Source organism: Trichosurus vulpecula, chromosome 8, assembly GCF_011100635.1.
Source record: "Trichosurus vulpecula isolate mTriVul1 chromosome 8, mTriVul1.pri, whole genome shotgun sequence".
Lineage (NCBI taxonomy): Eukaryota > Metazoa > Chordata > Mammalia > Diprotodontia > Phalangeridae > Trichosurus > Trichosurus vulpecula.
Window position 1 is genome coordinate 139,095,726 of NC_050580.1, and position 24,395 is coordinate 139,120,120.

The window sequence follows — 24,395 nt, forward strand, 5'->3', positions numbered from 1 at the left end:
TTTAATCCTAGCTCCTTTGATCTCTGGAATATCATATTCCAAGCCCTTCCATCCCTTAATGTAAAAGCTGCTACATCTTGTGTTATTCTGATTGTGTTTCCACAGTACTCAAATTGTTTCTTTCTGGATGCTTGCATTATTTTCTCCTTGACCTGGGAACTCTGGAATTTGGTGACAATATTCCTAGGAGTTTTCTTTTGGGGATCTTTTTCAAGAGGCGATTGGTAGATTCTTTCAATTTCTATTTTACCCTCTGGCTCTAGAATATCCAGACAGTTTTCCTTGATCATTTCTTGAAAGATTTTATCTAGGCTCTTTTTTTGATCATAGCTTTCAGGTAGTCCAGTAATTTTTAAATTGTCTCTCCTGGACCTATTCTCCAGGTCAGTGGTGTTTCCAAGGAGATATTTGACATTGTCTTCCATTTTTTCATTCCTTTGGCTCTGTTTCATAATATCTTGATTTCTCATAAAGTCACTAACTTCTGCTTGCTTCAATCTGATTTTTAAGGTGGTATTTCCTTCAGTGGTCTTTTGGACCTCCTTTTCCATTTGGCTCATTCTGCCTTTCAAAGCATGCCTTTCAAAGGAGAACCTCATTGGCTTTTTGGAGCTCTTTTGACATTTGGGTTAGTCTATTTTTTAAGGTGTTATTTTCTTCAGTATTTTTTTTTTGGATCTCCTTTAGCAAGTCTTTGACTTGTTTTTCATGGTTTTCTTGCATCTCTCTCATTTCTCTTCCCAATTTTTCCTCTACTTCTCTTACTTGCTTTTCTAAATCCTTTTTGAGCTCTTCCATGGCCTGAGACCAATTCATACTTTTCTTGGTGGTTTTTGATGTAGCGTCTTTGAATTTGTTGATTTCTTCTGGCTGTATGTTTTGATCTTCTTTGTCACCAAAAAAAGATTCTAGAATCTGAGTCTGAGTCTGCATCCGCATCCTTTTTCGTTTCCTGGCAATATTCCCAGCCAACTACCTTTGAGCTTTTTGTCAGGGTATGACTGCTTGTAGAGTAGAGAGTACTTTGTCCCAAGCTTGGGGGCACTTGTGCTGCTGTTTTCAGAGCTACTTCTACTCCGCTGTCACCGCAAGCTCTGCCACATTAGCGCTTCTCCTCCCCAAGAACTGCCAACCAGGATTGTGACCCAGATCCAAGCAGAGCAAAGCAAGCCCTCCACTCCTGCTCTGGTCTGCCACTTGATTCCTCCCACCATGTGAGCCAGGAACTCCGGAAGCAGCTGAAGCTCAAGCTCTGGAAGGAGCCATAGGAGCTTCCTGCTGCTGCTGACACCACTACTGCACCACCTCCACCACCCCCAGGGCTGGGGCCACACCACTTTCTAACCCAGTCTAGCAGTTTTCCCACTAACCTGCTCCATGGTCTTTGACCTTTGTGGGTTAAGAAGTCTGGTAACTGCCACAGCTCAATGATTCATGGCCCTAAGGCCTGCTCCGGGCTGACTCCTGGTCTGGTTTGTCTTGGCACAGCCCACGCTGGGCTGCGCTCCGCTCCCAGCACCGTGGGATAGACCCTTCCCAGTGACCATCTAGGCCATCCTGGACTGGCAACCTGCTTCTCTCTGCTATATCATGGGTTCCGCAGCTGTAGAATATGTTCAGAGCCATTTTTATAGGTGTTTGGAGGAATTTGGGGTAGAGCTTAAACTTGCTTAAACCTGCTTTGCAGCCACCATCTTGGCCCTACCTGCCTCCTTTTGAAATTCTTGCTTTATCTCTTGTAAGAATTCTGGTTGGACTTGTGCCTAGGATGTGTTTTTCTTTGCTAATAAATGTTTTTGAGTCATTCTATTCTTTCAGGTTTGTGTCTTGAGCTTCCCTGTCATAAAACTAGCTCTGGTGAGATTCTTTTTTATTTGTTCATTCTTCCAGATGCCCTCTTGATTTTGGACTTCATGTTAGGGCTGGGCTCTGCTCACTTATTGAGAAATCATCTGGGCTGAGCTTCTAAATCTTTTTAAAAAAATATTCCTGGGTCAGCTGGGTAGTGCAGTGAACAGAGCATCAGCCCCAGAGTCAGGAGGACCTGAGTTCAAATCCAGCCTCAGACACTTGACACTTACTAGCTGCGTGACGTTGCGCAAGTCACTTAACCCCAATTGCCTTGCCTTTCCCCGCTCATATATATATATATATATATATATATATATATATATATATATATATATATATATATATATATATATGTATATGTATATGTATATGTATATGTATGTATGTATATGTATGTATGTATATACATATATGTATATACATATATATACATACATATGTATATACATATATATGTATATACATATATATATATATATGTATTCTTTCAACTTTCCCCTAATGTGCTAAATAGCTGACTTGGGTACTTTGATGCATCCATCTTCTTATCAGTTGGGTATTCAGCTTATAATTTATCCATGCCTCCTTGTCCAGTGTGATTCTGATCCATGCTGGAATGTTTGATAGAATCCAATGAATATTCTATTGAAAATCTACCTAGTTCACTGAAAGTCTTCTTTTAAGTCTTTTAATATTATTTTGATGCCAATGTAGTGTATTGAGATATTGTCATCCCTTGGTCTTGCTACATGACTAATCTGTGATCCTTTGGTGAATATACTTTTCCTGGATGACAACTTTTAAACCATTTCTCGCACATATATCGTAATCATTGGTTACAAATTTCAATCTACTGTCTACCATGCAGTTTTCGATTACCCTTTGGGTTATCTTCATTTTGTATTGTTGATAAAGATTGCGTTTTTCTGTGCTTCACAGATGTACAGCAACCCCAGAAGAATACTATTAAGATGAGTTTCTGTTTCAGAAAGTATCTTGATATTGATGAAAGAATAGGACAGTTTTCATTCACGCAATCCAGCCTAACCTTTTCTTCTTTTTCTGTTCTGGTCCTAGGTCATTGCCTAGCTGCATTGCCTAATAGACATAAAGATATATAGCTATATAAATGTAGAACACATATGTACATATGTGTCTGTATGCATGCATATATGTGAGCTTATTCATGTATATAAAATATACACATGTGTATTATGTGGGCATGTTATGCTGTGTGTATATATGCATCAACATAAACACATATGCATATACATATATATATATACATCCTACATGTCATAGTATGGACAACAAGTATTTTTAAAAATCCATTATTACATTGATCTTTTTTGAGCAGTCATGTATAATGGTAATTAAGGTGGGACTTTTTTTTTTTTACTGTTTTCTCTTTTAGAATGCTAAAGCAATCAAGTGCCTTTGATTAAGTCTTGCTAGGTGCTAAGCCCTAGGCCCACACCCTTTTGCTAAGTAGGTGTGAAGCCCCAGGCCCACACCCTTTTGCTGATTAGGTGTGGAGCCTTCAGACCCTAAGAAAGGTATATAAACTCAGAGGTTAGCATTTTGTTTGGGGCTCTCACTCTCTGGAAGTGTTGTGTGATTTAACCAGATGAGACTCTGGGTAGTCCTCATTAAGGAGCAAACTCCCCCCGCCCCACCCCATCCCGCTTGAAAACCCAGATGTTGGTGCTTCCCTGGTAACTATGTACTGAGATGTTGGACAGAAAGCTAGAAGCCTGTCTACTGGTTTGTGTTATTTGATCTGTTGATATTTTCTGTTTGTAATTTCTGTTTGTATTTGCTCTGAAGTTCAGGAGGCTGGCTTTTCCCCCTGAACTAAGTGAATTATATATGTATGCTTGATTAAAGTGAGATTGTTAACCCCTTAAAGTTTTTTTCGTTTGAAAATCAGATCAAAGAACCTGTGCTGGCTGCCCTTCTGTGTGCTGTTGTTATTGGCCTTACACAGCTATAGAAGCTGCAAGTAACATTGTTGTTACATCATGGAGCTCACCGAGAAGACCCTGTAGTCTTCCTAAACTTGATGTACTGAGTATGTCATCCCTAACCCATTAAATGGACACTATGCATCATTCCTCAAAAGTGAATTTGGTTATAAAGGAACAATTCTGTCTACTTACTTATTAAATAATTTGCAGTACCATGATTCCCCTTTCTTAATGTTTTATGTTGAAGACTTCTCAACTAGTTGGGGAATTTCTTTTCAGGGGGATATCAGCTGTTCCTTTGGGTTAAACAGGACATTTTTTTTTCTAAATTTTCACATCCTTTTCATTCAGTATGGCTTTGATATTCCTTGTCTACAAATGTCACTATTTCTAATTCTTCTGAGAACCTAACTATGCAATAGCATTAACTTTAGACTGTGTTTCAGTATCACTTCTTCTTTGTTAAACTAGAGGAAAACCAGATAGGAGCCACCAGTCATTTTTTTTTAAATTTCATAATTTTTAAACCATTCTTCCCATCAGAGAGACTTCCTCTGGAGGATATAAATAGTTTTTTCTGCCTCAAAAATTCTTACATTATAAGCAAAATTATTAGAGGGGGAAAACAAACAAATTTTGAAGTAGCCACCTATTTGCAAAACCTACAACAATGTAGATACAAAGCTGTCTTTAAAATGCTAACACATTTAATGAAATATACTTGTTGAATCCATTTGAAATGGTCCATTTGGTGTGTAGAATATCGCAGCTGGTACAAAATTGCCTTTCCTTAGATTTAAACACAAAAACAAAACATGTAAATAGTATTCCTTGAAAAATAATTCCAAATGCTGCTACTGCATCTTGAGGCAAAACACAAAGGTACTGACAGCATACAGAGAAATTAACAAAAATAAATTGAATATTAGAGTATTCAAACATTTATTTTTAATTTTTAAAAATACCATTGTTAAAGAGGTAAAAGGAACTTGTTACCAAAATGACATAAGATTCATCACTCCCAATTACATGTAACTGACATTCATAACGAATCACAAAACTGTGCTTTAAAATGCAGGCCTAGTTTCTCTGTTGCAGTCTTGCAGTTTTGAATTTTGAACTCCTTTTTGTAATTTCTTTTGATACTTCTAACAAAACTTCTTTTTGCTCTGGTATTCTTGAATGCATAGTGCCTGGGTGTGGTATTATAGGAGTTAAAAGTTCCTTTTCTGTTTTAGTTCCAGAAAAACCTCAAGACTTCCTGATAGGAGTAACAGTTTTTTTCTGTTGGTTTTCTTGCTCATCTTCTTCTTCCTCAAAAATGCCTTTGCCAAACTGAAAAACAATAGGACATGAACTAGGTATAGACCAACATCTCACATCATATACCAAGATAAGGTCAAAATGGGTACATAATTTAGACATAAAGGGTGATACCATAAGCAAAATAGAAGAGTAAGCCATAGTCTACCTGTCAGATCTGTAGGGAGGGGAAGAATTCATGGTGAAACATGAGATAGAGAACATTACAAAATGTAAAATAGATAATTTTAATTATATTAAATTTAAAAGCACTTATACAAATAAAACCATTGCAACCAAGATAAGAAGGAAAGCAGAAACCTGGGAAACAATCTTTACAGCAAGTGTCTCTGATAAAGTCCTCATCTCTCAAATATAGAGACAACTGAATCAAATTTATAAGAATATAAGCTACTCCTCAATTGATAAATGATCAAAGGATATGAACAGGCAGTTTTCAGATGAGGAAATCAAAGCTATCTATAGGCATATGAAGAAGTGCTCTAAATCACTTTTGATTAGAGAAATGCAAATTAAAACAACTCTGAGATACCACCTCACACCCGTCAAATTGGTTAGTACAGCAAAAAAGGAAAATGATATATGTTGGAGAGTATGTGGGAAATTTGGAACACTGAAGCTGGTTGGAGTTGTGACTGATCAATCATTCTGGAGAGCAATTTGGAACTATGCCCAGTGGGCAACCAAATTGTGCATACCCTTTGATCCAGCAATACCACTACTAGGCCTGTATCCCAGAAAGATCATCAAAAAGGAAAAAGGGCCCACCCGTGCAAAAATATTTATAGCAGCCCTTTTTGTGGTGGCAAAATATTGGAAATGGAGGGAATGCCCATCAATTGGGGAATGGCTGAACAAGTTATGATATAGGAATGTAATGGAATACTATTGTACAGTGAGAAATGATGTACAGATTACAGAAAACTCTGGAAAGACTTGTATGGACTGATGCAAAGTGAAATGAGCAGAACCAGGAAAATGTTGTACACAGTATCAACAACATTGTATGATGATCAGCTGTGAATGACTCAGCACTTCTCAGTGACACAGTAATCCATGGCAACAAAGAGCTCACAAAGGAAAATACTATCCATATCCAGATAAAGAACTGATAAACTCTGAAAGTAGATTGAAGCATATTTTTTCACTTTATTCTTTCTCATGTTTTTTTTCCTTTTGATCTCTTTCTTGTTTCACAACTGTGACTAATATAGAAATTTTTTTTACATGATAGCACATGTATAAACTGTATCAAACTGTCTACCATTTTCAGAAGAGGGGAGGGGAGGGAGGAAGACAAATTTGGAACTCAAAATATTGTAAAAATAAGTGCTAAAAATTTTCTTGACATGTCACAGGGGGAAAAATGAAATAATATTAAACTTTTAAAAATAAAATGTAATTGGGAAATATTTAACAAAGTAATTCCTTAAAAAACCATTAAAAATGTTTTTGCCAGCATCACTGCAACCATCCTCATTGTGACTGTGGTTCCTCATTACTCCTCCACTGGTCCTCAAGCTCAGTCGCCCTGCTTTCACTGATGTCACTGAATACACTATTCTCTCTGCTCAGAATACTCTCCATTCACAACATCAAGACTCTTTAAATACTGGTTTGAGTTCTAATATTGTGTAGTTCTGGAAAAGATTGGCTACTGTTGCCATTGCTATTCCTTCATTTACATTTGGCTTTTTTCTTTTCACTAAATTTTTAAAGTACTGTTTTTTTCTAGTATTTATTCTACCCTCTTAGGTCCAACTGTCTGAGAAAAATATATAGTCAGCACAGAATTATCTCCGACTCCGAAATCATCACCACTGCCATCACCGTAAGAGCTAGAATTCACTTGGTGGTTGAGTAACTTTAAATTTGTAATGTCCTTTTGAAAATTTCCCTGAGTAAGATAATCTGTTACTGTTTCATAGTCACACCTGTCTTTTGATCTTCCTTCTCCTCTTCAGAAAAGGTTATATATATATATATATATATATATATATATATATATATATATATATATATATATATATATATATCCTGTCCATTTGCAAACAAAGTATCAGGTTTTCTATCCAGTTCAGCCAAAAGATCTTGTTTTTGTAGCATAGGTTCCCAATGTGGGCGATACTGGGGGGCGGGCTGGAACGATCCAGGGGGCTGTAGTTGCCTTGGGTGCAATTGCGGGGTGTTGCATAAAAATAAGAGGGTGGTGGAAGCATAAAGAAAGAAGAGAAGAAAACTTTGAAAAACCATTTATACATGTTTTATCTGTTGTGTAACAGAGTTAAAGTTGTAGTGATTACATTATTTTCCAAATAAACACACAAAATGCAAGTTATAAACAGTGGTTTATTAGTGGTCAAGTTAGTGGTCAAGTCCTCTGACAGGTCTTAAAAAGCAAATGTTGGCAGACCAGTGTGTAGTGCATTGTCAGGAAGTCCAGCATGCATCAGGCCTGTAATGACTTGTTTACAATGTGATATACTATCTGGTTACGTGACACAGTATTGCATCATCAAAATTTCAATGCAGGAAAACCCACAAATTTACAATAAATTATTACATGCAAGATGCATCATTTTTTAAAACAATTATATTTTTTTGAAATGACACAAATTAAAAAAAAAACATTAAAGGGTTAAAGAAAGTAGATTTCCTGGGGGATGCTAAGTAATATTTTTAAAGGAGGCAGTAAGCCAAATAAGTTTTTGGGGACCTTTTGTCTAGCTCATAAAGTGGAGCTCATAGTTCCTTCTCACTGAGGAAACTGCCTTTGGATTTGGGGTCATCTACAAAATCTCCTTCAAAAACACCTAAAGTTTTTGGTTTTGATTGAGTTCTGTGAGCAGTTCTGTGCTTTCCTTTAACTTGTGTCATTTTTAATATCTTATGGCAACAGTATCACCTGCTGCATCATTATTCATTTTCTTTAAATCTGTGAATTCAACTCTGGTCATCACTTTTAAAAATTCATCCAATGCTTTCTGAACATGTTTTCCCCTATGTTCTACTAAACTTATAGACTTGCTTTGCCGAGCATTTGCAAAACCAGTTTTCCCCAACTGTGACTTCATTGATACAAACAAACTGCCCTGGCATGAAGGCAAAAGGACCAAAAGGTACCATGATATCATAAAAGAGTTTACCTGGCAATGTGCTGACTCTCTCTTGAAGAGCCTTGGAGTCACGTTCTACCTTCATCTAATGCTGGACCTTTTCTTGCGAGTCAGTGACCATGTTTCCCTGCTCCTCCCAGACTCTCATCACATACTCAGAGCCAAGTGACTGTGTGGAGGAGGTGGCTTTGAGGCTTGGAGGAGGCTGGTTCTCCATGGCCCGGCCTCTGCCTCAGTACCAGAGCGCTCAGTACTGTCTAGGGCTGCAGTGACTGCTCCTTCTTTCAGCACCTCATGCTCCATTATCATCTTTGTTGTCTCTGACTTCTAAGAAGTCTAGTGGGAGGTGAGGAGTGGGACAGGACTGGAGGACAGGAGTCTCTGAGCCACCAGCCATGTTTGGCTACAAATAGCTATACTATTAAAAAGTTGGAAAGATTATTTAAAACCTTCTATAACAAGGCATCTCCTTTACTTCCTTTCCTTCTCTTCCCTTCTTCCTATATTCTACTCATTATCTGAGGGCCAATTTCAATACTACCTCCTACATTTTTCTTCTCCTTCCCCTCAAATCCTATAGCACTGATAGTCTATACCACAACATATATAATGTCTTGAACTGTTTTCTAATTAGTGTGTGTGTTAGGCTTCTTCTCAGCTGTATTGTAAGCTCTTTTAAGTCAAGAACTATATACAGTACTTTCTGTATTCTCACATCACTGTGCACAATATTAAGAAATTGTTGTTGTCCTTGTTCCGTCAGTTGTGTCTGACTCTTCGTGACCCCATTTGGGGTTTTCTTGGCAAAGATACTGGAGTGGTTTGCCATTTCCTCCTCCAGCTCATTTTACAGATGAGGAAAGTGAGGCAAACAGGGTTAAACAACTTGTCCAGGGTCATACAGCTAATAAGTATCTGTAGCCGAATTTGAACCCAGGCCATCCTGACTCCAGGCTGGGAGCTCCACCTAGCTGCCCTAAGAAACTGTCGACAGTAAATACTTATTGGTTGGTTGATTCTCAAAATAGGTTCCAAAGATCACTGGTGGTTTATAAGATCTTTCAAGATGGTCTGGTAACTGGTTGCTTATTAAATTCAAGATAGAAAGAGTCTCTGTGTGGGAGTCAAAGTACCTGAGTCCCAGTCCTGTCAATATCCTTGACTCCCTAGGAAATCTCGATATCTTATCCTCTCTGCGACTCTTATTTCCTTGCCAGAACCTTCCTCAAAAAATGCCTGTGTTTCCTTACTGCCATCAGGACAAAATAAAACTTTTCAACCTAGAGTTAAAGGTCTCCTACAGTCTAGCTCCATCCTTTTTCACACAGTCTATTTTCTTCTAACAGCATTCTATCTCCCATCCCTTTGTTTTTATCCAAGTTTCTCTTTTATTTGGAGTGAACTCCTTCCTTATCTTTGCCTCTCAGAATTCTTACCTTCCTTCAGTGTTTAACTTAGTGGCCACTTCCTCTATGAAATCTTCCTAGATTCCCCCAGTTATTAATGCTCTCCTACCTCAAATTACAACTGGCTATGAATTTGATTCTCCATGAAGTTAGATTTACACAGTTCCCTGGTCTCAAAGTACACCTGTAAGTTAGCCAGGATGACACTGGTCAGTGCCAAGCTATTTGTGGGAAAACAACTTATATCTCATGTCCCACCAATGATGGGATCATTAGTATCATCTTCCAATATGAAAGTCAAGAACATTATTATATCCCCCAAATGTAGATATTTGATGGAGTGGGACAGTCTTAGTCTATCTTAGTCTAATTGTAGATTCTAGAGTTGAAAGGGGTCTTTAGCAATCATTTAGTCCAATCTCTCTTTTTACGGGTGATACTTAAGGTTATAGCTGGCAGAACTGGCACTTGATTTCTGTGTGTGGCATTATCTGTTCTGAGCATATTTTAAAAGTTTTATGTGTTATAATCAGAACATAATCTCTCTCTTTCTTGATTTAAATTTAAAAAAATACCCCTTACATTTTTGTAGTACTTGCTAAGACTTCAAAGTCTTTTATTAGACATTCTCTCAAATAGTCAAATAGATAAGGATCAAGTAGGGGAGGGGATAGCATAATTAACTAGGTTTTACAGTTTGAGAAAATGAATGGTGATCATAAATCTAGAGTTTGAAGGGATCCCAAAGGACATTTAGGTCAACTTTTTACTTTTTTGTAGATGAAGAAATTGAGGCCCTGCAGGGTTGGTCAGGTGACTTGCCCCAAGGTCACATGGATAGTAATTATCCAGGGTGGGATTTGAGCCCATATCTTTTAACTCTAGAACACTTGTACTTTCCATTGTGCTACCCTAAAGTGACTTGGAGCCCTCTGCCTTCCTAGGTTTGGTGGCAGGATTGGTTGCTTAGTAGTCCATCTTGTTGACCCTAAAACCGGATGCAACAAATAGGACTCCTGGATTTGACATTCACAGCATAGGGAAAACACAAATCCTGGACCTTGAGATTGGTGGTGGGCACTTTTACCCCATACTATATTCCCAAGGTCTCTGGAGTCCTCATGAAGGGATCTGCTCCATCTAATCCCTTGTGCCTTGGGTTCACCTTTCTTATACCCATCAATAAGGAATTTGCTTTTAAATGATACTTTGAGTACCATTAGTCTATATAATATCTGGCAAACTTTTTAAAAAGAGAGTAGATGGGAAAGTACATGTACTTGTGTCTTAACTTTTAGACTGGACTCACCATCTATCCCTCAGATAGTAAAAGAATCTCAGAGATGATCAGGGTCAAGAAGTCATTATTGGCTAGCTTCTTTGCCTATGACAGAAAACCCCTAAATCATCTAAGACAAATGGTTATCTCTCTGGGTTTGAAAGATTCTCAGGGATGGAGATTCCCCAAGATTCCCTTGGTATCTCTCTGACTCCTAGGATTGCCAAGTTAACAAAAACCATCCCTTGGAGGGGTCTGAGCTGTGTAACCAAAAATACCCTAAAATGCTTTCCCTCGTCCCCTACTCTTTGTCTTCAGGCTCCTCTAGCATTCTTATGGGTATCATGGTTCCTACCACTATATTGAGTTTTCAGCATATCTAACTACAGAGCTCCAAGTCAGCTTTTGTGTGTTTGTGTCCATATGTGCTTCTTTGTGTATTTGTAAATGTTGTGATATAAAAGAGGATTGCTGAAGATTTAGCACAGGGACACTTAATTATATTCAAGGTTAAAGTATATCCTTCCAGGTTTTTACCTCTCTTGTGTTCAATTTTAGTATAGAAGAGGAAGAAATTCATAATAATTATTATTATTGGCAATGGTAATATTACCACATTTATCAAGAGCTTTTAATAATATTAACTGACATTAATATAGTAATTTAAAATTTGCAGAGGGCATTATATATATTTTATCTACTTTGAGCTTCACAATAGCTCTATGAGGAAGATACCACAGCTATCATTATGGCTCCATTTTCAGTTATCAAGGTAGACATTAGTTATAATGTATGTGGGGATAGGTAAGAGGGGATATGAGAACCAAAAAAAAATGAGATGATTTCTCCCCTCAAGAAGCTTACGTTCTATTGGAGGAGATGTGCACATATATAAGAATATGCAAGATAAACAGAAGGTAATTTTGAGGAGGGCACTTGGAGCTGGATGATCAGAAAAGGCTTCATGTAGAAGGTGCCCCTTGAGTTATGAAGGAAAGTAAGCATTCTAAGGGGAAGGTGAAGAGGGAATAATTTCATGGAGGGAGCCATTCCAAGTATGGGGGACAGGCAATAACAAAGAGAGAGAGGAGATATAATATCATGTGTGAGTAACAGTAAGGAGGCAAGTTTGACTGGACCATTAAGTTCATGTTATTGGATAGTATAGTAAGGCTGGAAATAGCAACTAAGAAAACTGAATCTCCGGATCACCATGGTCAATCAATCAGTAAGCATATATTAAGCACTTACTAGTGCTAGGCACTGTACTAAATGCTCAGGATAAAAAGAAAGTTTTAAAAAATAAATGCATACATACATGTATACATACATAAATGGTCCTTGCCCTCAAGGAGTGCTCATTCTAATGAAGGAGACAACATACAAAGAACTATTTAAATACAAGATATATACAGTGTAAATGGGAGGGGGGGTAAGCCCAGTGGGAAGGTACTAGCAGTGGGAACCTTTAAAAGGTACTCAAGACTGGTCAGACCAAATAACATTAGGCTTTCTTTGGGTGTCGCTGAGCACTAGTTTCTACTCAACAGATAAAGCATGGTCGTATACTATTAGCCTTAATCTAGAATTACCTGTTGAGCAATACAGGTGGTTGCTCTAAGAAGATGGGTAGGCTTTGGAGACCTCATTGGAAATGGTCCATAATGTGTTAATGCCTTTTGTGAACAGGTTGTGTTGTTGTGTGTGGCTAAGTTGGCTCCTGGGGTAAACCCAGTGGGCCCCTGCCTAGGAAGACTTAGTTCTTAAGAAACATTGCTTTGCTTGTTTTTGTGCCCACTGTGAGAAAACTATACACAACTGGAACTTGGTGGCTATTAATTCATTAACTGGGGCCACTAAGAATGGGTGACCTGTCAAGTCCTCACAGTGGGCCAACTCATGGGCTGCATAACTAGTATATGAAAAAGCTTTGAAGAACGGGATAAATGAGGTTTTTATTTATACTCATTCTTAGAAAGTAGCAGTGGATTTGGATGCCAAAATGTCTGCGGCCAAAGGCTTTCCACTTTGAGGTCAAGACCAATGGAAGTTTTTGTTGATGCCTTCTACTGCTTATGGTTGTTTGTGGGACATTTTAGTTCACATCAGAGGTATCATATATCTCCTAATGAACTGAATGTGATGCTCTCACAGTAGCAGAGACTGGAGATTGAGTTCATTATCATTTTGCACGTGAGTTCCATGATGCCATGTGGACACAGAACTATATAATGACTTGACCAAGGAGTATGAAGCTACAGCTGCTCAATCATGGATTTTTTGTTTGGTTTTTGTGCCACAGAGAGCATCTGCCTTTGAAAGATAGGTCAATCAACAAAGATTTATCGAGCACTTAGTATGTTTGAGGCACTGTGCTAAGCACTGGGGATGATACAAAGAAAGTAAAAAAACAATCCCTACCTATGAGGAGTTCACTTTCTGATGGGAAGACAACATGCAAACTACTATGTACATACAGATATATACAGCACAAATGGAAGATAATTCCAGAAAGAAAGTACAAACATAAAGGGGGATAGGGAAGACCTCTTGCAGAAGGTGAGATTTGAGCTGAGTCTCTTAAAGGAAGCCAGGAGGCAGAGTTGAGGAGGGAGAGTATTTCAAGCATGGGAGACAACCAGTGAAAAGGTATGGACTCTGGAGATAGAGTGTTTTGTGTAAGGAATAGCAAGAAGGCCAATGATACTAAATTGTAGAGTATATGGAGGGAGGGTAAAGTGAAAGAAGATTGGAAAGGTAGAAACAGGCTGCGTTGTAAAGAGCTCTAAAAGCCAAATAGAGAATTTGATATTCTGCAAATAAAAAGGAACTCTTAAAGTGTATTGAGTAGAGGATTGAAATGATCAGACCTTCACTTTAGGAAGATCACTTTGGCACTTGAGTAGAGAGGATGGACTAGAGTGGGGAGAGACTCCCAACAGCTGTTGCAATAGTTCTGACGTGAGGTAATGAAGGTCTATCCCAAGGTAGCAGCTGTGACAGAGGAGACACAAATGAGAGGTGTTAAGGTAACGTATTGGATATGTTGCCTGAGTGTGAGTAAGGAATCAAGGACAATAACTAGGTTGGGAGCCTGAGTGACAGGAAGAATAGTGATAGGTTAGTATGATATGACCTATAGTTCTCTACCAGCCTCTGATTGATAGTTATTAGATTTTTGTCCTATATTGAAGAGCAAGAGGTTTGCCTTTATTACATGAGGTTGTTGTGCCAATTAAATTGACTGAGTATTAGCCACCATCAAGACATCAGCAGAACATCTCTTTTCTCTTTGTGTCCTTTGTCGCCTGTTGCACCCTTGCCACCATCACCCATTTTACTGCTAAGAGGGTCCAAGATTCCATCTGTCACCATCACATTTGCTGGGGTTTACATCTTTTATTCCATCATCAGGTGGTTGACATCCTGCAATGGACTATTAAAAATAGCAGTGTCATGTATTGGGTTGGGGGTCCTAACTCTTGAGGTTGTAAGCAGTGAAAGTGGAGATGTTCTGACAGAGTTTAAGGTGGGTTTTTGGAGCTCGAAAGAGAAGTTGGGACTGGAGATGCAACTGGGAACCAGCTGCATAAAAGTAGTAGTTAAAGCGGTGAGAATGAATGAGATTTCCCATTGGAGAGAGAGAAGGTAAGAGAAAGAGAGACAGAGAAAAACTGAGACAGAGAGAGACAGACAGACAGGGAGGGAGAGAGAGAGACAGGAAGAGAGAAAGAATAATGGAAGGAGCGGGAGGGAGAAGGAAAAGAGACCAAGGACAGACCTTTTCAACTTTCTGAGTCAATGGATATAATAATACTTGTGCTGCCTACCTCATGGAGTTGTGAGCATCAAATGAGAAGATGTATATAAAGTGTTGTATTTTATAATGCTAAATAAATGTGTTGTTATTGTCATTAGAGATGGAGCCAGGATGAGATAACTCCCTTTTTTATGAACTTGCTTTCCTGAGGAATTCTTCTTTCAGAAATGCAAAACTCAGCTCTTACATGCCCTTTTCTTCCAACCAGTGGTGGAAGTGTATGGAGCAGTTGTTCTAATGAATTTAGACAATAGATGCTGATGAGGTAGGCCTGCTTTTGACTGGGTCAGGCTTTGACCTCAGGAAACTTTTCTCTTCTGAGAAGTGACATCCAGTTGGTTTTTTTTCTCATATGCTGGAAAAAAATTCTTAGTGTGATCCTGGCATCATCTGTCTTTTAGTGACATGCTCAACTGCAGGGCTATCACTTTACAGTTTTAGGGATAGTACTGCTGTCAGAGAGGACACTGAACTGCTCATCAGTTACCCCCAGCTTATGTTACTGTAACTGTCCCCATCGGGGACTTTAGAGCAGTTACTGTACAATTGACTTCAAATGTTGTTTCTGGGATTTTGACCCATACTAGCTATAAAACGTGCTCCTTAATTGGGAATGCTCCATGACTTTTTCCTTTACTTTTAAACATGAGCCTGTTAGCTAAAAATGAAACCTAGAGCTTCTGTTTTAACCAGGTAACAAAAAGTCAATTAATTAATATCCAAGGGTTATCCTGAAGATGGTAGCTTTTTCATCAGTTTAGAGAAGAGGACCTACAACCTCAAACTGTGCTTATGATGCAGTTTGGGTGTTTTCGGTGTTGTTGATACTATCATTATATGTTGACTTGTATTGTTCTCTGATGGGTTCAACTGGAAAATTCTGTCTGGTACAAAGTAAGTGCTTAATAAATGTTGATGGACTAACAAACCTTTTTGAAGTTCTTATTATGTGTGAGGCACTGTGCTAAACCCTAAAGATACAAGGAAGGGCAAAAATAGAACCTACCCTTAAGGATTTTACATTTTAATAGGGAAGCTAACATATTAATAACTAGGTACATATAAGATATATCCTGAAGAGATGGAAGGCAGTCATAGATGGAAAGGCATTAGCAGTTGAGGGACTGGGAAAAGCCTTCTGTGGTGGGTGGGATTTGAGTTAAGTCTTGAAGGAATTCAGGAAAATTAAGAGACAGAGGTGAGGAAGTAGAGCATTCCATATGTAAGGAGTGGCCAACACAAAATAGCAGACAGAAAATTGAGTATCTCGTTTAAGGAACAGCAAGTAGGCCAGCATTGCTGGATTATAGAGTATGTGAAGCAGAAGTAGGTATAAGAAGGAAAAAAAAGGTAAGAAGGGACTAGATTATGAAGAGCTTTAAATGCCAAATAAAGGAATTTATATTTAATCCTGAAGGTAATACCCATTGGAGCTCATTTGGAGGGGGAATGAGGTGACACAACCATTTTTTAAGACAAATTGTTTTCTAGCAATACCTCCCCATCTTTTACTTGTGAAGTTGATATTTGAAAACCAAGTGTAAGACTTTACCTTTATCCCCAGTAAATTGCATCTTATTACATTTGACTCAGTATTCTAGCCTATCAATATGTTTTTGGGGGTTTTGGGAGGTTTTCTGAGAGGCGGTCAGGGTTAAGTGACTTGTCCAGGGTCACACAGCTAGTAAGTGTCTAAGGTCTGAGTCAAATTCAGATCCTCCTGACTCTAGGGCCAGTGCTGTATCCACTGTGCCCCCTAATTGCCCCATGTCAATATGTTTTTATGTTTTTACATAATTTCACTTCTAGATATATCACTCCTCTGTCAAGAAAGACATCCCAAGAATGTAAAATAAAAAAGAAAAGGGAAATAAACCAGATCAGCAAAACTAACCAACATATCAACCATGTTTAATTTAATAGTTTATGGGTTCTCACCTCTGTAAGGATATGGGAAGATGGAAATTATCTCGTCTCTTAATTGAAGTGTTCAGCTTTTCATTGTTATTGGTCTTTCCTCTTACATTGTCATGATATGTTAATTTCCCATTATGTTCAGGTACCAAATTTTGTTTAGCTATTTCCCGATCAGTGGTGATCTACTTTAAAAACTTTTTATTGATACCTTTTGTTTTTTACATCATTTCCAAATATATCCCCTTTCCCTTCTCCTTCCAAGAGAACTATCCATCATCATCATCATCATCACCATCATCATCATCATCACCATCACCATCATCACCACCATCACCATCATCATCATCATCATCATCACGTTTATGTAGTGTGTACTCTGTGCCCATCTTTGTACGAAGCGCTTCGTAATTATTGTCTCATTTGAGCTCACAACCCTGGGAAATTGATACTATTATGATCCTCATTTTAAATAAAGGCAAACAGAAATTGAATGGCTTGTCCATGGTCACACAACTAGTAAGAGTCTGAGGTCATATTTGAACCCAGGCCTAGTGCTCTATGCACTATGGTGCCATCTAGCTGGAGAGAGAAAAAGCAGTTCAATAAAACTAACCAATATATCAACCAAGTGTGAAACTATATGCAATACTCTATAACTATACTTCCCTCTTCCCCTTCTTTTACAAAGAAGCTAGGGAAGTACATTTTCTCATGCCTTTTTCAGAGACAAGAATGGTTATGATGACATCATGCTCTGTTTCTTTTTTTCCTTTTCATTTACATTGTTGTATTCATATACTATGTTTTCATGGTTTTGCTTACTTCATTTTACATCACTAAATATTTATGTTTTCATACTTCTCATTCTTCATATTTATCACTAAACATAGCACAATAATATTTAATTAAATTCATGTACCACAATTTCATAACTATGTACTGCTTTGAAAATAGGCGTACTGATGCATTGTTGGTAACATTGTGAACGGGTCATACCATTCTGGAGAACAATTTGGAACTATGCCTAGAGAACTATAAAACTGCATATCCTTTGACCTAGCAGTACCTCTACTGAATCTGTACCCCAAAGAGATTTTGTTTAAAAAAGGTAAAGGACCTATATGTACAAAAATATTTATATGTTTCTTTTTGGTGTGGCAAAGGGTTGGAAATTAACAGGATGTCCATCAATTGGGGAATGGTTGAACAAGTTATGATATACGAATGTGATGGAACATTATTGTACTGTAAGAAATGATAAAGGGAATGGTTTCAGAAAACCTGGGAAGACTTGTGCAAACTGATGTAAAGTGAAGTGAGCAGCACCAGGAGAACAATCTTGTAACAGCAATAGTATAAAGATAGTCAACTGTGAAAGACTTTGTAACTCTGATGAATACAGCAATCCACCACAATGACAAAGGACTCATGATGTAAAATGCTTCCACCCCCAGATAGAGAACTGATGGTCCCAGAGTGCAGATTGAAGCATACTTGTATTTCCTTTCTTAATTTTCTGCCTTTTTTTATCATGGCTAATGCAAATATATATCTTGCTTAACTTCATATGTATAATGGGTACCATTTTTTGCCTTATTCATGGATGGGGGGAGAAAGAGAACTTGAAACTAAAAAGAAAAAAAGACTAAAAAAGAAAAAAACAGTTTTGCCTTACTTTGTGGGCGTCAACTTTGTTTCTAGTTCTTTGTTACTATCAAGACATTGCGGTGTATGGTCTATGTTAATTCGGCTTCTTGAAACTTCTTCCATTCATGACCCCTTCAATGCTTCTTAAACTATGGGTTGCAACCCACAGTTGTTTATGGGTTGATGTTGATGTTGATCTGAACCTAATTTCTCTTCATCTCACTCTCCAGTTTTTCTAGCAGTTCTTGTCAATAGAGATCATAGGGTGATAGAGCTAGAAGGGACAGTCCAACCACCTCAGTTTACAGATAAGCAATTGCTGCTTTTTGCAGGGTCTTCTGGCAGAATCATTGCATCCAAAGAGGTCCCTGTCTATCAGGACATCGGGATAAAAGTGCTGAGTGAAAAATCTAAGTATTACAGTTCATTGGTGCTAATTTTGACTTTTTATTAAGTAGTCAGGGATGAGATTCTTTAGCCTTTTCTTGGGGAATCAGCTGCAATTACTTTATATATGGTGCATAATTCCTTTTGTTTGTTTGTTTTAAGGTTGAGAGGTTAAAGAGATTTGTAGAAAGTAACTAATCCACCATCTTGGTGGCCACCTGATCATGATCATCCACTTCATTTCCACTTTTATTGCTACCACAGAAAGTGACGCTGTAAATATTTTGGTGTATGTGGAATCTTTTTTGTGTCTTTGACCTTCTTGGTATGTTCTTAGCAGTGAGATCCCTAGGTCAAAGTGTGTAGATGTATTAGTCAAATTTTTTAGAAAAATTTCAAATTGCTTTTCAAAATGGTTGAACCAATTTACAGCTCCACCTGATTTGGAGCAGTCTTTTATATGGCTATTAAGAATTTGCAAATCCTCTTTTGAGAACTATTTTTAATATTTTGAATCCTAAGTTTATCATCTAGTACAAGGGTGGGGAACGTGTGGCCTCGAGGCCATATGTGGCCCTATGGGTCCTCAAGTGTGCAGAGTAGGTCCTTAATAAATGTTCGTTTGACTTTCTCATATTACTATCTCATGACTCTGTATCAGTCTTGTGATGTTTCCCAAACTCCTCATCTATGTCCTTTTCCCCACCTTCCTCATATCATCTATGGTATACTCTGATGGCAGCATTATTTCTGTTTTCATCTACTTTGATTTTTACTCAAATGCTCTCCATGGAGCATTCCCCCTCACCGCCATCCACTAATTCCTGGATTTTTTTCATATGAGTACATCTTCTTAAAATATGAGAAATTCTAACCACTCTAACTATTCTGTTCCTTTTGAATAATGAGGTTTATCCTTCAAGAGCCATGATCTAGTTATGGCTTTCATCCAAACAGATCTCAGTGATAATCTATATGATCAAATTTGCTTTCTCGACTTAGAATCTCTAGTTCATCCTGTATATTAGTTGTATAAATGCAAATTATTATTCTTACAGATCTTGATTATTTCTTAGCTCATGTCAATTCTTCCTTGCCAAGTATCTTACAGTAAGTTACATTCATTTACAATTTAAAATGAAAGATAGATATTTTGAGCCTTCAAGAATTTGGAACTGTAATTCCTTTTCCAGAGATCAGGAAGGGAGGCTATCTTTCCTAGTCATATGGTAGACTTTTGATGTGGGGGTGCATTAGGGAATGTTGGCAAAAGAAACTATTATGATGTGATTTTTATTCCCCCGAAAGGATGATTGTTTTCTCCTTATTGACAATTAAGTTTTCCTATTTTTCTATGTTATTTTCTTTCTTTTTTGTTCTTCTTTCCTTTCTTCCTTATTTCCTTATTTACCCCCCCCCCCGCCACTTCCTTCCTTAGTCTTCTACTGGTTAACAAACATGATATCTGGTATAGGATTTAGAAAACATAAAATAAGGAGATGAGATGTTTTAATGGTTGTACAATTAATTGAATTTGGAGGTAAGAATTCTAAGAAATGCCCCCCCCCCCTTTGCTACAAGAAAGACTCAGAAAATTTGCTTCCTTGACTTTTAAAACATTACTCAGTTTTTGTTAGTGATTGCTAACGCCATATTGTCCTACTGTTTAAGTACGGTATGTCCCAAAAATTTTAATGAGGTTCATCACATACATTATAAACTTCATTCATCTGCAAAATGGTAGCACATGGGTACCTCCCTTTTTGCTTATATATGGGATACTTGTGCCCACTGTATTATTTGCCAGATTTAGGATCCTAGACATTTTTTTTACTCTCTATACTTGTCCCCAGAAAGAAGCTACAGTTCTTGGTGTATGTAGGATTTTTTCCTCCCATATGTTTCAACAAGAAGCAATTCTTTCAATGTCTTTTGACCCAGAGTAAAATTATTCCTTTTTCCTGGGTTTGTTTTTAAACATACTGTTTCAAAAAAAAAAATCCAAACAAGAAATCCCTTCTCAGTGATTCTGTGGTGACTCATACACATAAAAATTTATGAATGCGTGTTGTGAAACTTTTCTGTTTATTAAAAATTGTTTGGTATCTACTTTACTGTATTATTTTAAATATTTTGAAACGAACCAATTTGAATTTTTTTTACCACATTTATCTTATTTTGTAATGTTCACTATAATTCAAAATGGCCAAAGGTTAATCTGACTAAACTGAGTGCCCACCATCTGGTGCTGTTGAGGAATTATTATCTGAGGTCACCCTGGACCTGATATTGCACCCCCACCCCTTCCCCTTCTACAATCTCTGAGTGAGTCTTCCCTGAAGAACTAAAGGGTTGGATTTCACCCTAATGGGACATGGAAATGAAAATTGCTGCCAAAGCTAAAAACTCAGTCTGTAGTCACTTCAGACAAAGAGAGATTCTTTCAGCTAAGGGATGCTAGACCTAGGTACTGCAGTAATGGTGGAAAGGGAGCTCTGACTACAATGGGTGGTCATCATAGTGCTGCCACGGCAGCAGAAGCAGCAGCAGCCCTCAGAGACCTTCTGAATGCACTGATATTTTCTGGACGACAACTTAGAAACTACCTTTAAAAATTATGATCAGGTTAGTAATAGACTAAAATATAGTTTGGTTTGTTCAATCTTTATTGCAATGTAAATGGCTATATTTTAATTTTTTATATCAATACACAAAAATCTCTACATAAATTCAAGGTATTATAAGTAGTTTGTATCTTATCTTGTTTATAGACAAGGTAATGTTTCTTAAACTGACAAATAGTATTTTAGTTGTTACATAAGTGTTTTCCTTTATGTAAGAGTTTTTCAACTTATATGTTAGTTAAGGTCATTATTCGCAACCTGTGAAATTATACTTGCCAACAAATTCTTTGCTCCAATTTGTATTATTGAAACATTTAAGATTTTTTTCTTCTAGATTCTAAAAGGAATAGAATAAGAAAGAAGCTAGGAAAAGCTGTGAAATGTGTAAAGATATGGAAAATCATTTGTGCTAAACAATGGAGAAAGAATTGAATAATTAATAAGTATTTATATATGTACATACTAGTATTTAAATTTCCCAAACATCAGCAGTGTGCTAGATTGCTTAGTATATCATTTAAATAGTCATCATTAAAGACAGTGCTATAGCATCTTAGAAAAGCAGGAGCCTAAAATTCTGGTAGTGTCATTAATCACTTTTGTATTATTATAGTATTCCCTTGAATTTTCAGCATCCTCAAACAATTTTTATTTACCATCCCAAAAGCTCATTCTCTAAATACTGTTTTCCCAATTGATGCTTTAAGGAAAAACATTTTAATCATAAAAACTCCAATAAATAAGTTATTCTTTTCTTTCAGTATTTTGAAAAATTAAGAATCTAAGCAGAATTGTATGAATGCATATACAGTCCTGATCTAATGATTTTTTTAATATTTGAAAACTAATTTAATTTTAGCATTTACAGCTAAAAGAGCTTGGTTCTTGTGGCTTCTCTGAGTCATTTTTGTCCTTGTTTCCACAGGAAAAATTCTCACCCTCGGTTGTGAAAGATGCCTGTGAGAGAGAGTGCTGGGTGGCATTAGAATTTCTAGATTTTTTGAGAGTTAAAGTTGTTTTCCTGTTTTAGTATAATATGTAATATTCTTATTCCCATAAGGTTGATAACTGTTAAAAATATGACTATTTCAATAATTACAGGTAGCACAAGACTTTCCCCCCCAATCTTATATGTCAACCACAATGTAACAATCTTTAGATCTAGAACTGAAGCATGTATGAACTCAACTATATTTATGATTTAAAGGGCTCAACTGAAAGTTGGCTAGTTAGTATACTCTGCTGGGAAATGAATATTTTCACTGATGTTTTTCTTTAATGTTTGCTGGTTAGCAAAATTGTCTTAGGCATTCAGCTGACACTGAGGAAATGCATCTGCATCAACATCTAGAAAAGATGAAAGGGCTAAAAAAATTCTAATTTAGAAATAATAAGGTAAGATATTTACATAATCCTTCTCAGTGATGAAGTGTTTTATATGCATCAAGTTTCATTTGATGAAAAAAAAATGAGACACTGATTTAATAGAAATGATTCTAAAAGCCATTGCAGCAAGGACAGGTTGAAGGGAGTGGGGCATAGAGTAGAGATCATCATGGTCAAATATCTCAGTATGGACAGGACACCGGGTTTGCTTTTCGGATCTTTTTATTCAAAGCATTCCCCGTATCATTTGATTTGTAACAGAAGTTGCACATCCCCAAATTAAATTACTATAAAAGCAACCTTAGGTTCTTACATATATAGTATGCACTATATTCACTCAGAATCTGAGTTTTATATCATATTCCTAAAGAATGGCTAGAAAAACTCATTTCATCTATATTAAAAAAGAAAATTGTGTCCCCTTAATCTATAATAGGAAATACGGCCTAATGAAGGCTATTGTTTTGATTGAAAATGAACTTTTTCTTCATTCTGGCTAATTGCCCTCCATCATCAGGAAATATGTTCAGATTCAAGGATGTAAGCTCGTATTAATGGTATGGAATCTCTGGAGCTGTCTCAGATATCTTAGTGTCTTCAGAGGGAGTGAATAATTAATGAGGAGTGTTCAGTGTGTGTTGGTAATTGAAACTGCATTATTTAAATTTACAGCTACTTATATATTAATCTTAACCCAGGCTTTTTTCTGATCCCCAAAAGCTTGCCACAGGGGAAGGGAAAATAACTTTTTGTAAGCACAGAATGGTCTCATCTTAACATTTCAATAATAATAATAATAAAAATGGTAACTTTTTGATAGTAACAAGGATTTCTAGAGTGACAGGTTTTAAAAGGACAGAATTGTTAATGTTTAGATTTTGAAAGCCCTGGAGTAAATTATTAAGGGCCTTTTTTCTCTTTTGGCAATTTTGCACTCCATATGTAAAATGGCTGACTTTAAAAATGGGGCCATCATGGTACACCATGTGTTTTCATGCAAGAATATTTGGAAGCTAGCCTTTTGATCATTTAATTTTTGATGGTTGGGGAATATAGAGTTCATCACTTTAAATTTGGAAGGGGCAGTATAGTGTGATAGAAAAAAACACAGACCTAAGAGTTAGGAGACTAGAATTCTCTAGTTCTGACTTTGCCATTAACTAGTTAGGTGGTAAAATGGTTAGAGTGTTCGACCTCAAGTCAGGGTGACCTGAGGTCCAGTCCTAGGGTAGACATATTCTCACTGCTAGTGAGGCTCTGGGCAAGTTATTTGACATCTCTAAACCTCAGTTTCCTCATCTATAAGTTTTCTTCATCTATACCTACCTCACAGAGTTGTTGTGAGGATACAATGAGAATTATGTATGTGTATATATATATATATATATATGTATATATACACATATACATATACATACACACACACACACACACACACACACATACAAGGTATCCATAAAGTCCGTGTGAGATTTAAAATAGTTGTAACTTTAAATTGCACATGGACTTTATGGACACCGTGTACACATAGATCGATAAATAGATAGATATAGATATAAACAGATATATATCTATATATGTACACACATATATATGTATATACACATATATGTGTGTATGCTAACCTTTAAGCACTATATAAATGCTAGCTATCATTTTTAGCAGTGTGACC

At 37.0% G+C, this 24,395-nt stretch overlaps 1 protein-coding gene and 1 pseudogene across 2 annotated transcripts in view; one reads left to right on the forward strand and one right to left on the reverse strand.

Moving 5' to 3' along the window:
• The window catches only part of LRRK1 (leucine rich repeat kinase 1), a 159,468-nt gene that overhangs the window by 25,532 nt on the left and 109,541 nt on the right, over positions 1–24,395 (forward strand). The window lies entirely within an intron of this gene.
• Positions 4,899–8,474, reverse strand: LOC118828626 (annotated as a pseudogene).